Source organism: Cervus elaphus, chromosome 31 (genome assembly GCF_910594005.1).
Source record: "Cervus elaphus chromosome 31, mCerEla1.1, whole genome shotgun sequence".
In the NCBI taxonomy this organism is placed as follows: domain Eukaryota; kingdom Metazoa; phylum Chordata; class Mammalia; order Artiodactyla; family Cervidae; genus Cervus; species Cervus elaphus.
In genome coordinates, this window is record NC_057845.1 from 34,824,401 (window position 1) to 34,838,823 (window position 14,423).

Here is a 14,423-nt window from a genome sequence, read left to right on the forward strand (position 1 = left end):
TGTACAATAGCCAAGACAAGGAAGCAACCTAAATGTCCAGTGACAGCAGAATGAATAAGGAAGATGTAGTACATATATACACTGGATATATGCATGCATACTAAGTCACTTCAGTCACATCCAACTCTTGATGAAGCTGTGGACAGTAGCCTGCCAGGCTCATCTGTCCACAGGATTCTCCAGGCTAGAATACTGGAATGGGTTGCCATGCCCACCTCCAGGGAATTTTCCCAACCCTGGAATCGTATCCATTATCTCTTATGTCTCCTGCATTGGAGGTGAATTCTTTACCACTCATGACATAATGCTAATAACATGGATCAACATAAAGATTATCATATAAAGTGAAGTAAATCCGAGAAAAACAAATATTACATAATATCATTTATATGTGAAATCTAAAAAAAAAAAAAGATACAAATGAATTTATATGCAAAACATAAATAGACCAACAGGCATAGAAAAGAACTTATGGTTATCAAAGGGGAAAGAAAGGGTTTCCTTGTGGCTCAGATGGTAAAGAATCTGCTGGCAATGTAGGAAACCTGGGTTCGATCTCTGCGTCAGAAAGATCCCCTGGAGAAGGGAATGGCAATCCACTCCAGTATTCTTGCCTAGAAAAACCCATGGACAGAGGAGCCTGGCAAGCTATAGTCCATGGGGTCACCAAGAGTCAGACGTGATTGAGTGACTAGCATAAAATAGGGAGATTGTGATTATCATATAAATACTACTATATATAGAAATAGATAAACAATGACCTACCACATAGCACAGGGAACTGTACTCAATATCCTATAATAATCTATAGAGAAAAGTTATATATATGTACATATATGCGGGCTTCCCTGATAGCTCAGCTGGTAAAGATTCTGCCTGCAATGCAGGTGACCCTGGTTCGATTCCTGAATCGGAAAGATCCCTGGAGAAGGGAAAGCCTACCCACTCCAGTATTCTGGCCTAGAGAATTCCATGGACTGTATAGAGCATGGAGTCACAAAGAGTCAGACACCAACTGTGAGACTTTCACTTTAATTTCCCCTCACCCCACCACAGGCCACTTAACCAAGCAAAATGAATGAAGAGGAAACAATGCCATGGAATACTTTAGTTAAGCTATCAACAGATATCTTAAATAACAACATGTAATTTTGTACAAAAAAGATCTTCACAACCCAGATAATCACGATGGTGTGATCACTCACCTAGAGCCAGACATCCTGGAATGTGAAGTCAAGTGGGCCTTAGGAAGCATCACTACAAAGAAAACTAGTGCAGGTGATGAAATTCCAGTTGAGCTATTTCAAATCCTAAAAGATGATGCTGTCAAAGTGCTGCCCTCAATATGCCAGCAAATTTGGAAAATTCAGCAGTGGCCACAGCAATGGAAAAGGTCAGTTTTCATTCCAGTCCCAAAGAAAGGCAATGCCAAAGAATTTTCAAACTACTGCACAATTGCACTAGTAAAGTAATGCTCAAAATTCTCCAAGCCAGGCTTCAGCAATACATGAACAACGAACTTCCAGATGTTCAAGCTGGTTTTAGAAAAAGCAGAGAAACCAGAGATCAAATGGGAAACATCCACTGGGACATAGAAAAAGCAAGAGAGTTCCAGAAAAACATCTATTTCTGCTTTTTGACTATGCCAAAGCCTTTGACTGTGTGGATCACAATAAACTATGGAAAATTCTGAACATGATAGGAATATCAGACCACTTGACCTGACCCTTGAGAAACCTGTGTGCAGGTCAGGAAGCAACAGTTAGAACTGGACATGGAACAACAGACTGGTTCCAAATAGGAAAAGGAGTACGTCAAGGCTGTATATTGTCACCCTGCTTATTTAACTTATATGCAGAATACATCATGAGAAACACTGGGCTGGAAGAAGCACAAGCTGGAATCAAGATTGCCAGGAGAAATATCAATAACCTCAGATATGCAGATGACACCACCCTCATGGCAGAAAGTGAAGAACTAAAGAGGCTCTTGATGAAAGTGAAAGAGGAGAGTGAAAAAGTTGGCTTAAAACTCAATATTGAGGAAACTAAGATCATGGCATCCAGTCCCATCACTTCATGGCAAATAGATGGGGAAACAGTGAAAACAGTGGCTGACTTTATTTTTTTGGGCTCCAAAATCACTGCAGATGGTGACTGCAGCCATGAAATTAAAAGATGCTTACTCCTTGGAAGGAAAGTTACGACCAACCTAACCAGCATATTGAAAAGCAGAGACACTGCTTTGTCAGCAAAGGTCCATCTAGTCAAGGTTATGGTTTTTCCAGTAGTTATGTATGGTTGTGAGAGTTGGATTATAAAGAAAGCTGAGTGCCAAAGAATTGGTGCTTTTGAACTGTGGTGTTGGAGAACACTCTTGAGAGTCCCTTGGACTGCAAGGCGATCCAACCAGTCCATCCTAAAGGAGATCAGTCCTGGGTGTTCATTGGAAGGACTGATGTTGAAGCTGAAACTCCAATACTTAGGCCACCTGATGCGAAGAGCTGACTCATTTGAAAAGACCCTAATGCTGGGAAAGATTGAAGGCAGGAGGAGAAGCGGATGATAGAGGATGAGATGGTTGGATGACATCACCGACTCAATGGACACAAGTTTGGGTAAACTCCAGGAGTTGGTGATGGACAGGGAGGCCTGGCCTGCTGCGGTTCATGGGTTCGCAAAGAGTCAGACAACTGAGCGGCTGAACTGAACTGAAAATTCTTGAACATTATTGGCTCCACTATAACAGTTCTCTTTGTTGTCTAAAGTCCAGCCTGTTTGGACAGAAAGATCTATAGTTTTCATGAAATCACTTGAGATTTAATGAGGATTCCTATTTCTTTATATTCAGGAAATTTTGAAGATAGCTAAGTGCACTATTCCAGAAGCAAAACACTAAGATCTTTCCTTTTATTTTTATTTTTTGCATTTGAAATCCCTATGACACTAGGTGTGACAAAAGCCTATATTAATTTCATTGGATCTTTTGAGATCTAACTTCTCATAGCTAATTTTTAAGGTAAATAACCTGGAAGACACATGCCTGCATGAGTTGGAAAACAATAATTCCACTTGCATTTTTGTTCATTAAACATACAAAAATTATTCAGAAACTGACCCAAAACACGTGCCAGTTGAAACAAATTAAAGAGGGAACAGCTTTCTTTTCTCCTTGTTCTAGTCTCATGGAACATTCTCATTTACTCTTTAAAAGATGTCTCCTAATTTGACCTTGACTAGGAAGTTGTGAGAACATAATCACAGTCTGTTCTCTGTGAACTGGGTAGGTCTGCTGGCCAACTTCTCTTCTGACATTCCCAGACTTAAATTAGTCCCCCAACTAATTAATAACTAAATTACTTTCTTGAAAAGCATGATTAAAAAAATCATATCCCAGCCTTTACATTTCTAGCATTTAATGTCATATAATCACCTGGAGATGAAAATAATATCTTCCTGGCTTAGTTTCACAGTTACAGGAATATCTGGGTCTAGATATTTGGGAATATTTGAAAGCCTAAGTAAACTTTCTGTTTTTTTTCAAATTTGTTCTTTTTTTTCTGGGCTTTAGCATTAGATAAGTCTATTGAGAGATGATTTGATAACAAATGATTTTTATAGGAAGCAGTCTGAGCCTTGATCAATTCATAAGACAAATTCATAGCACTGAGTGTTCATTTAGATTTACCAATTTTATTTTCTAGAAGCCAAAGGTAATTTTTATAGTCATGGATCTATGAGCATTAAAAAATAAGAGTTAACTCTTACTGAGGTGTTACTCTAAATGCTTCTTTGTATATTAACTCTTTTAATCTTCATGATACCCCTATAAGGAAAACCCATTTTGAAGGTGAATAAAAGAGTCATTCCCAAATACAGACGAGGATTCTGATCCAGGAAAGGTCACAAAGCCAACAAATGGTAGAATCAGGGTTTGAAGTCTGGTTATTCAGCTTGTCTGGTCCTTATCTGCAACACTTTCTTCCTCTCTATATTAGATTTAGAAGAAAAAGTAAAAAAGTGAAAGTGTTAGTTACTCAGTCATGTCTGACTCTTTGCAACCCCATGAACTGTAGTCTGCCAGGCTCCTCTGTCGGTAGAATTCTCCAGGCAAGAATACCGGAGTGAGAAGCCATTCCTTTCTCCTGGGGATCTTCCTGACAGGGGACTGAACCAGTGATTATCATCTGAGTCACCAGGGAAGCCCTGAATTAGGAAGAAACTATGTACAAAGTTTCAGTGGCCTTAAGATCAGTCATAACACAACCAACATATTCAAAATTGCATTACGTAGTATTCAAGGTTTCAGATCTATGAACTTTGTTTATACTAAACTCAACACTTTAGAGCCTGTGGGAATATCTAACCATAACCTTTTTTTGGCAAATGACACTCCTATTTATAATTTCCCATGTGCAATATATGATAACCATTTGGAAAGAAGTATGTGTGTGTGTGTATGTGTATGTGTGTGTGTGTGCATACATGTGTTGTACATAATAGGGAATACTATTTTGTTGCTATATTTTACAATATAATTTTCCTCTTAATTTTCCATGTTCTGAGGGGTTTCTAGAAAGAAAAAAAAAAAGATGAGTCAAATACATCTGAGAATTTCTTTTTCCTAAATTAATTTTCTACTCTCGGTGACTTCATGAAGATATTCCAGAAAGGCTGGGGCATGGGGGAGCGGGGAGGGGAAATTTTTAAAAGTTAGAAGTATTTCATGTTTTTGGTGTTCAACAATGTGGACTGTTTAAATGACTGAAGTATTTCTAAGAAAAAGTAAAAATTCTGATGTCAAAGCAGTAATTGCTTTTCTTATATTTACAACTGATCATAGGACTTAAATGAATTTTGAGCTTATAGATATATAGCATTAGCTATATGACAAAATTTACTTTAGAAAACTTCCAAGATGATATTAAAAATTGCTTAAAAATTAATACTTATAGACTATGAAGATATTTCTTAAATATCATGACATAAATAGCAAGACATTTTTCATACTGGTTGTTTCTTATAACTTGTTATAATGGAATCTTTCTTGTGGAATTTAAAAAAATTAGCACATGAACAAAAATACTAGATAATTTCTAGTATGAGTGAAATGACTAGCACATTTAACTTAAAATGTTATTACATGGTGTGATTTTTCTGCTCTGATGGGTAAGGTTTGGACTTATTAAAATACAAATTCAAGAAATTTTGATTTGACTTATTAAAATATAAATTCAAGAAATTTTGATTTAAAATAACTTAAAATGTTATTACATGGTGTGATTTTTCTGCTCTTATGGGTAAGGTTTGGACTTATTAAAATATAAATTCAAGAAATTTTGATTTGGACCTATGCCTTCAAATAGGTCATCCTTATGATCTCTTCTGAAGTGAACAGTGTTTTTTTTTTTCCCCAGATATTTTTAGCTTTAGCATATGGTTACTGAATTGATAAATATAGAAATTATAGCTTCTCTGGATATCATAAAAGATTTAATGCTCAGTTCAGTTCAGTTCAGTTGCTCAGTTGTGCCCGACTCTTTGCAACCGCATGGACTGCAGCACGCCAGGCCTCCCTGTCCATCACCAACTCCCGGAGTTTACCCAAACCCATGTCCATCAAGTCGGTGATGCCATTCAACCATCTCATCCCCTGTCCTCCCTTTATCCTCCCACTTTCAATCTTTCCTGACATCAGGGTCTTTTCCAAGGAGTCAGCTCTTCGCATCAGGTGGCCAAAGTATTGGAGTTTCAGCTTCAGTATCAGTCCTTCCAATGAAAACTCCGGACTGATCTCCTTTAGGAAGGACTGGTTGGATCTCCTTGCAGTCCAAGGGACTCTCAAGAGTCTTCTCCAACACCACAGTTCAAAAGCATCAATTCATCTGTGCTCAGCTTTCTTTATAGTCCAAAACTCGCCTCCATACATGACTACTTGAAAAACCGTAGCCTTGACTAGAGGGACCTTTGTTGACAAAGTAATGTCTCTGCTTTTTAATATGCTGTCCAGGTTGGTCATAAATTTTCTTACAAGGAGTAAGCGTCTTTTAATTTCATGGATGCAGTCACCATCTGCTAGGTATAGATATAAAAGAGCAGGGATTTTTAAGACATCTTGCCAGTGTTTTGTGAGAACATCAGAAAGTCCCTGAGACTGGAACCATATGTTTTTCATCCTGAGTCTAGCACATTCTCTGACACATAGTAGGCAGTTAAAATACTTGTTGAATGGAATAATGACTGAATGTCTGAATGTACTAAACTGCTCTAAGCTTAGCATTTAGGGGTTATTTTTAAAACTGTTAAAGTGAAGAATATACTCATTGCAAACAGCCAACAATATTTTCCTTTCACAAATCTCCAAGGATTTTTGATAGGTATGTTAGTTCCCCAGCTTGCCAAAAACTTTAGTCACTGTTCTCTATTTAATACAAGTACCGTGGATTTCTTTGGTTAAATCTCAAAGAAATTAAGTTTGTTCTTGAAGTTGTTCCCTTTGTGAAAATGTTAATTTACATGTTGAAATTTCCATTTTTAAAATATCATTAACAGTTTGTATGCATGATGCTTGATGTGTGGGTATGTGCTCAGTCTGATAGTTATAAGGATTATTTTCTTAAAACAATTCTGCCTATTAAGTATCATTTAACCATCATTTTATTTTACATAAATTCCACAACTCTAAGATGTAGGTAATATAAATAAATACATCCCTGTTAACCTAGGCCCAGAGAAGTTAAAGAATCTGCTCAAGTTTATACCACTATTAACAGGGCCAGACTTACCAGATTCAAAACTATTGCTGGTATACTATGTTATGGTCTTTGAAAAGGCTATTTTTGCTGGCATTGTAGCATGTGTCTGTACCACATTCATTACTTTAATATTTTTTGAAATAATTTTTTACTAAATTGTGTGTAATCAATTTAGAGTCCTTGCTTTAGCAAATTCATTCCATGAAGTCTCAGGCTTCCCAGGTGACTCAGTGTTTAAGAATCCACCTGCAATTCAGGAGATGTGGGCTCAATCCCTGGGTTGGGAAGTTCTCCTATAAAACAAAATGGCTACCCACTCCAATATTCTTGCCTGGATGGACAGAGGCGCCTTGAAAGCTACAGTCCCCAGGGTTGCAAAAGAGGCAGATACAATTTAGTGACTAAATGACAACAATTAGAATCAAAAGTACAAGGCTGGAAATGATAAATTTTTCAAAATATTTTATGCAAATAATATAATTTGTTTTTAATATTTGAAAATCTATAGTATTTTCTTTTCCTTTTCCATGTATGAACGGTATATGGTCAGAGATATAAAAGCTTGAAGAATTAAAAAGTCTTCATTTTTAAGCACCAGATTTTTGATATGTTAATGCTTTGATTTGATTTGTTTCCCGGCTTCCCCAAAGTGCTTACATAGTCATGCCTGGATACAGGTCTAGTTGTTTATGATATTCTAGTGTTTTTCAGGCAAAGGAAGGTCTCTCTTTTTTTTCTTTCATACTGTTCTTTCACTAATGTAAGTCAACATACAACTAAAAATTCTACAAGAGATACTGAATTAAGGAACAAGTCAAAACCATTATGGTCTAGAAATGAGTAGAAAACACATGTATTTAAATTACCAAAAACAGTGCTCTTATTACTTCTTCAACTGGAACAATTCAGATATGACTGTGATGGAGCAGACTCTTTAAGAGCCATAATTTTATTCCTATTATGTCATTTGGATGCTCTTAGCTGCTTGTATATCAGAGAGCCACATCATGACAAATCATGACCATAGAACAGACTGTTTCTTGTCAAAAGCAGAAGCACTACAATGTATTCTCCATAAATAGGGAGACAAAGTACTGTCATGTTTGCATTTTTATTATTTTTTATAGTTGTTTCTATTTTCAAAGTTGAACATCCATCAGGGTGATTATTATATTTAAAGCAACAGAAATAACTGTACAAATCAAAAGCTATTTTTTTAATTGTAGAATTGTAACAACTAATTTAGAGGCTTAATCTAAAACTCTAATTCTATTATAATACTCTTAGTATCCATATTTTTGCTTTAGATTGTCTAGATGTACTAATGAATTGACTTCTTTAATCAATATGTCACATTTATAAGTCAGTAAAGTTCATAAATTTATATGGAAGGACTTCCCTGATTGTGTATACAGATAATCATCCCTATCTCAGTTCATCTACATATCTGTGAAGTAAATTAGAGAATAAATTAATGATTAAGCCCACCTCAGTGCCATGTGAGAAAAGTCAAATCAATGAGACAATGAGATCATCGTGGTTGATAAGACCATGTATGTCTATTCGAATATCATAGGTGCTAACAGAGAAAACATTTTCCTTATTTTAATTATTGATGTTTGTTGGAACAATTTGAACACTATTGATTTAGGAATCAGTGGCCTGAATGCTGGTTGGTTTCACTGTGCAATGTTGTATGACCTGTTGCCATTTATATCCCAATTTCCTCATGGAGACTATCACAACTTTCTTTGACTCATAACGTTAGGAGCGACTATCAAAAGATACCAAGATACTACACAAAAATAAAATCATTATAAAAACTATAAACAGCCTTAATGATAATTTTTCTCTTAACATAAAAATTAAAAATTATCTGGAATTTGCCTCATTTAGGTGAATCCTAACCCCCAGTAGCCTGTTCCTTTTTAAACCTTCAGAATTTTCCATGTCAATCCCAAGAATAGCAAATAGAAATTTTCCTTCATAAGTTTACAGATCATAGAGATGAACAAGGTAAGTAAGCTGCTGCTGCTGCTAAGTCACATCAGTCGTGTCCAACTCTCTACGACCCCATAGACAGCAGTCCACCAGGCTCCCGTTCCTGGAATTCTCCAGGCAAGAACACTGGAGTGGGTTGCCATTTCCTTCTCCAGTGCATGAGAGTGAAAAGTGAAAGTGAAGTCGCTCAGTCGTGTCTGACTCTTCATGACCCCATGGACTGCAGCCCACCAGGCTCCTCCGTCCATGGGATTTTCCAGGCAAGAGTACTGGAGTGGGTGGCATTGCCTTCTCGGAAGTAAGTAAGCACCTGCTACTAAATCAGATAACTGCACTAAAGCCATCATTTCAGATTGCCTTAGATCTTATGTACTCAAACCAGCATCAGCAGTCTTCTGTACATGTGCATTATGTACATGAGCTTGTGTGTGCGTGTGTTAATTTTTCTTTATAATGAATATATGTTATCCTTTCAAATATAAAGAATTTCAACTTCTGAATTATTCGCCAAATGTTGGAACTATTCTAAGTCAATACTCTATGTTTTAGAGGAAACCTCTCATGCAGAGAAAATAGATTTATGTTTTCCACAGACGGAAGAGTTGGAAAACATTATATAGAGGAAACAACTAGTTTGTACAAACAGCCAGTATTAAAAAGACAATCATTTTATGTTATCATGTAGAAATTATGAATAATACTTCTTGTAGATGGTATCAGATGACAATAAGATGAAGTATATCTGATAGCTACAATATTAAGCTCAATTAGACAAAAAGGTACAGCAGTGCCTAATGGATAGCACACATCTATTGTTACATTACAAAATACTCTGTGGAATTGAGAATTACCCCAGAAAGTGTAGGGGAATTTCACACACTTTGACTTTGTCTCTATATGATATCTCAGTTTCAGAAACACCATAAACCTATTTTGATGTTAGAGTAACAACACTCCACCAAAAATGCAAATATCATTAGATGAATGTTATTATTTCTAAAAAGAAAGAAAATATATGTTCAGGAAATAACTTCGCTTCTCAAGTAGCTAACTACTATTTCTTTTGTTTCGAAAGTAGATTCACTTTTGAAATATAAAAATAAAACTCAGCAATACAAATGGCAGAAAACTAATTTATGATTACCACATAGGTACTCTTTTTATTAAGAAACAAAAGAATGACAATGTTTAAATTGTGCTGGGCTTTAGCCAATACAATTATATTATAATCAGTTATCTAGTATTGTTGGAATGGTACAAATTTGTGTTAGACAGCTCAGAGGTCAAGATACCCAAAACTAGCATAATTAGAGACTGGAAAATGAAAACAACTTAGTCTAAAACTTTTTAGAACAAAATATATACATATATTTTTTGTAAACTAATGTAAATTTGTTTTTAGTATCAATCTGTTCAGTTTCAAATATGCGTAGCTACTTTCTTTTGGAGAGTTGTAGTTAAAAGTAAATTAATGACCCTTTCTTCAATCAGCACATTTAACCCAAGAAGCTTTTCATTTACAGTGTCTAATTTTAAAATAAACTACAATGCAATGAAAAAATGATAACTGAATACTGAACAAATATTCTAAAATCTTTGATATATTGGAGTAGCAAAAATATTAATTGTGGTTTTTATGTAACATCTTATAGAAAAACTGAATGAACATTTTTTTGGCCAATCCAGTATATAGTTTTTTCCCTGATATTAGGAATAATGAAATAGCTTAAGAAATATATATAAGAAATATACAAAAAGGTGTGTTGTAGTATTTTCATCTATAACAAACAAACAAAAAAAAGGCAAAACAGTGTTTACTGTGAAGTCAATGGGGGCATTTGGTATGATCGCCATCATACTATTATTTTTTTCAGTGTGATTTCAAGTTTCCCTAACTTACACATGCCATTTGGGAAACAGGAACATAGGCAAACTTAGTACTATACCTGGAAATCAATGGATCATCATGTTTGGTTGTAATATACAATATTTGAGGAGTAAAGCAAGTAAAACATCATGGTTTAAATCTGTTGCTCTCAAACATCAACGCACATCATAAGCACTCAGTAGTGATTCTTGAGTGGACCCAAGAATTTTTATTTCTAATAAGTGACCAGGTGATGCTAATACATCTGAATCACTTAAGCATACTTTTAGAACTACTAGTTTAAAAGCATATGAGTTGCTAATTTTATTTCTGAGTTATAGTAATTCAGAGAATGTAAAACATTTTATTGTTCATAATTAGTAGAACAAGATGTTCAATTTCAGCCTAATGTTAAAATCCTATGAGTGAAAAAGTAATTGAATATAAGCTTAAAGTGTCTATTGAGAACAGATTTATTACAGTGGAGTCTGCAGTTCATATGACTGTAGAATACAGTGCTTGCTTAGAGCCCTAAAGATGAAAGCACTGTTGATATTGGCAGAAGACCAAGACACTCCTCAGAGCAATAATTAAAGAAGCAATCAGTGTCATGATTGTAGTAACATATCAACAGTACACCCCAAATGGAGACGAGCAGCAAAGCAACATCATGTGACAAAAGATAAGGGAGATGCTATGTGAGACAAAAGAAAGGTGTTTTTTTTTTTCCCCCTTTATTTATTTATTTATTTTTTCAGTGGGTTTTGTCATACATTGACATGAATCGGCCACTTAAAAGTTTTTGCACAACAAAGGAATCTATAAGTAAGGTTATAAGACAGGGCTTATATAAGGGCTGTTATAAGACAGCCCTCAGATTGGGAGAAAATAATAGCAAATGAAGAAACAGACAAAGGATTAATCTCAAAAATATACAAGCAACTCTTGAAGCTCAATTCCAGAAAAAAATTGACCCAATCAAAAAATGGGCCAAAGAACTAAACAGACATTTCTCCAAAGAAGACATACAGATGGCTAACAAACACATGAAAAGATGCTCAACATCACTCATTATCAGAGAAACGCAAATCAAAACCACAATGAGGTACCATTACACACCAGTCAGGATGGCTGCTATCCAAAAGTCTACAAGCAATAAATGCTGGAGAGGCTGTGGAGAAAAGGGAACCCTCTTACACTGTTGGTGGGAATGCAAACTAGTACAGCCACTATGGAAAACAGTGTGGAGATTTCTTAAAAAACTGGAAATAGAACTGCCATATGACCCAGCAATCCCACTTCTGGGCATACACACTGAGGAAACCAGATCTGAAAGAGACACGTGCACCCCAATGTTCATCGCAGCATTGTTTATAATAGCCAGGACATGGAAGCAACCTAGATGCCCATCAGCAGATGAATGGATAAGGAAGCTGTGGTACGTATACACCATGGAATATTACTCAGCCATTAAAAAGAATTCATTTGAACCAGTTCTAATGAGATGGATGAAACTGAAGCCCACTATACAGAGTGAAGTAAGCCAGAAAGATAAAGAACATTACAGCATACTAACACATATATATGGGATTTAGAAAGATGGTAACGACAACCCTATATGCAAAACAGAAAAAGAGACACAGAAATACAGAACAGACTATTGAACTCTGTGGGAGAAGGTGAGGGTGGGATGTTTCAAAAGAACAGCATGTATACTATCTATGGTGAAACAGATCACCAGCCCAGGTGGGATGCATGAGACAAGTGCTCGGGCCTGGTGCACGGGGAATACGTGTAAAAGAAAGGTTTTTGAAGTCTCTATTTGAAGAGTGACTACCAAGGGTCCTGAACTGATACATAGCTCAAGGGTGTCCAGCTGAAGTGGACAAGGGGATTTAAAAGTCCACTTAGGATTCTTGAACCCTGATAACCTGACAATGATGCAGGGGTGCAGTTTTACTTGCACAAAATCATTTGTCCAAGTGGTACATCTTTTTCTAATTCATCTCCCCACTTCAGGGGGAGATCACTTCAGGGATCTACTTCTTATTTTACTTATTAATGAAACCATCAATTTTATTCAAATTCTCCAAAATGTATAGTTAGTATGCTAATTGTTCTAAAATATTTTACCTTTATGTGATAGTTTTAATATTTCACTTTCTTTTATAGTTTTTTTTTCTTTTTTTCTTTTTTTTTCTATATATTTCTTCAATAGGAGGCAAAGTCCCGAGTTACAGTTAGGAGCCTCTACTTATTATTCTGATTAAATTTCTTCTCCGTATTCATGGTCAGCATTTGGCTTCTTAAATAAAAGGCTCTTGGTCTTTTCAATCACTTGTGTGATTTTATCACTTGTGAGATGGTATTGTTACTCATAACCTCATGACCTAATTTAGAATCAATCTTGACATCCAGTCTTGCATTTGTAATCAAATTTATAATCTACTTTTCAACTTATTCTCAAGTCATGCTTAGTTTAACTGCCAGCACGTTAATGCTGATACATTGATGGATGTGATACAAGTCTCAAATATGGAGACAGGCATTTTCGATGAAATCCTCAAGAAAAACCACCAAGAAGAAATCATTCACTTGCATTTGATCCACATTCCTTCAGCTTTATCTGAGCCCCATGGAAGTTAATATGTAAGCATTCAACAAATTCTATAATTGGATCTTTATATAAATATGTGCAAGGCTCCTATTGAATAACTTTGACCAGCACATGCTGGTGTTTTTGAACATCTTTGTTTGTTATGACTGCTGTGGTTAAATAGTAGAGAACATGTGGGCACATCATTGGACCTGCACTAAGATACTGTGGCTGGTGAAAGAATTGGTCCATAATGTTACTATGCTTTGGGGTGATAGAAGAAAACAGAGACCAATGAATGAACCATATTCACTGCTGAAGAGATTAAAGTGGAGAATTCACAGAATTATTGTTTATCTTTTAGCCATGCAGCCTTCCATGACTGCATTCCAAAACTGTATTAAAATTTCTGAGGTCAGTTGTCCCCAGTGTGAACTCAAAGCATTTCTATCCATTGCTGGAACCAACTCTCTAAAGAAGTAAATATATTCTGTTGCTCCAGAGTAATTTCCACATTCATATTGGAATTTTGCATACCTAGCATGTATCTAAATATTCCTACCTAAAACCAGGCTTATATGCCATGTAGTAAAACTATATCCAATCATCCCTGGTTTATTGCATTTGCCTTGTAGTGTCTGGATCTTCAAACATCTTCACAATTGCTTCTGCTGATGCCTGAAGTTGTTTTAGTTGTGAAACAATGCTGGTTCTTTTTTCTCTCAAAGCATGAGGATATCATCAGAATAAAGGAAATACATCAATAGCAAAGTCTACCATGTTGGTATCACTAAGAAGATCCAATTTCCATTACAATTTTTTTTCATTATATATTTTTCTTAACAGAGAGAAACTCAAGCAATGAAAGAACTAGAAGCCGATCCAAAAAGTGTGTGATGTAAGTAATCAAGTCATACTCCGCCATCTTGCTGAGGAAAAGGAAATTGTAGGAGTCGATTTTTTAAATTTAAACCCAGTAAGCCAAAGAATTTAGGCCCACTTGTTAGTTCCTGAAATATGGAAAGAAAGCAACAACAATTCATGGTGGTACTCTAGAATTAATAGTTCATTACATGACATTAAGTAAGTAGTCCAACTCTTCTAGACAATAGTTCCCTAAAACATGAATTGAACTAATTGAAATAAGTAATCTCAATTGCTCTTTCATCTCTGAAGTCTAATAATCCTATGTTTAAAATAAAGGA

General features: G+C 35.7%; 1 pseudogene; it reads right to left on the bottom strand.

Annotated features, from left to right (window-relative positions):
* Positions 1-12,872: 12,872 nt before the first annotated feature.
* LOC122687563 lies at positions 12,873-14,143 on the bottom strand (annotated as a pseudogene).
* Between the last annotated feature and the right edge of the window lie 280 nt (positions 14,144-14,423).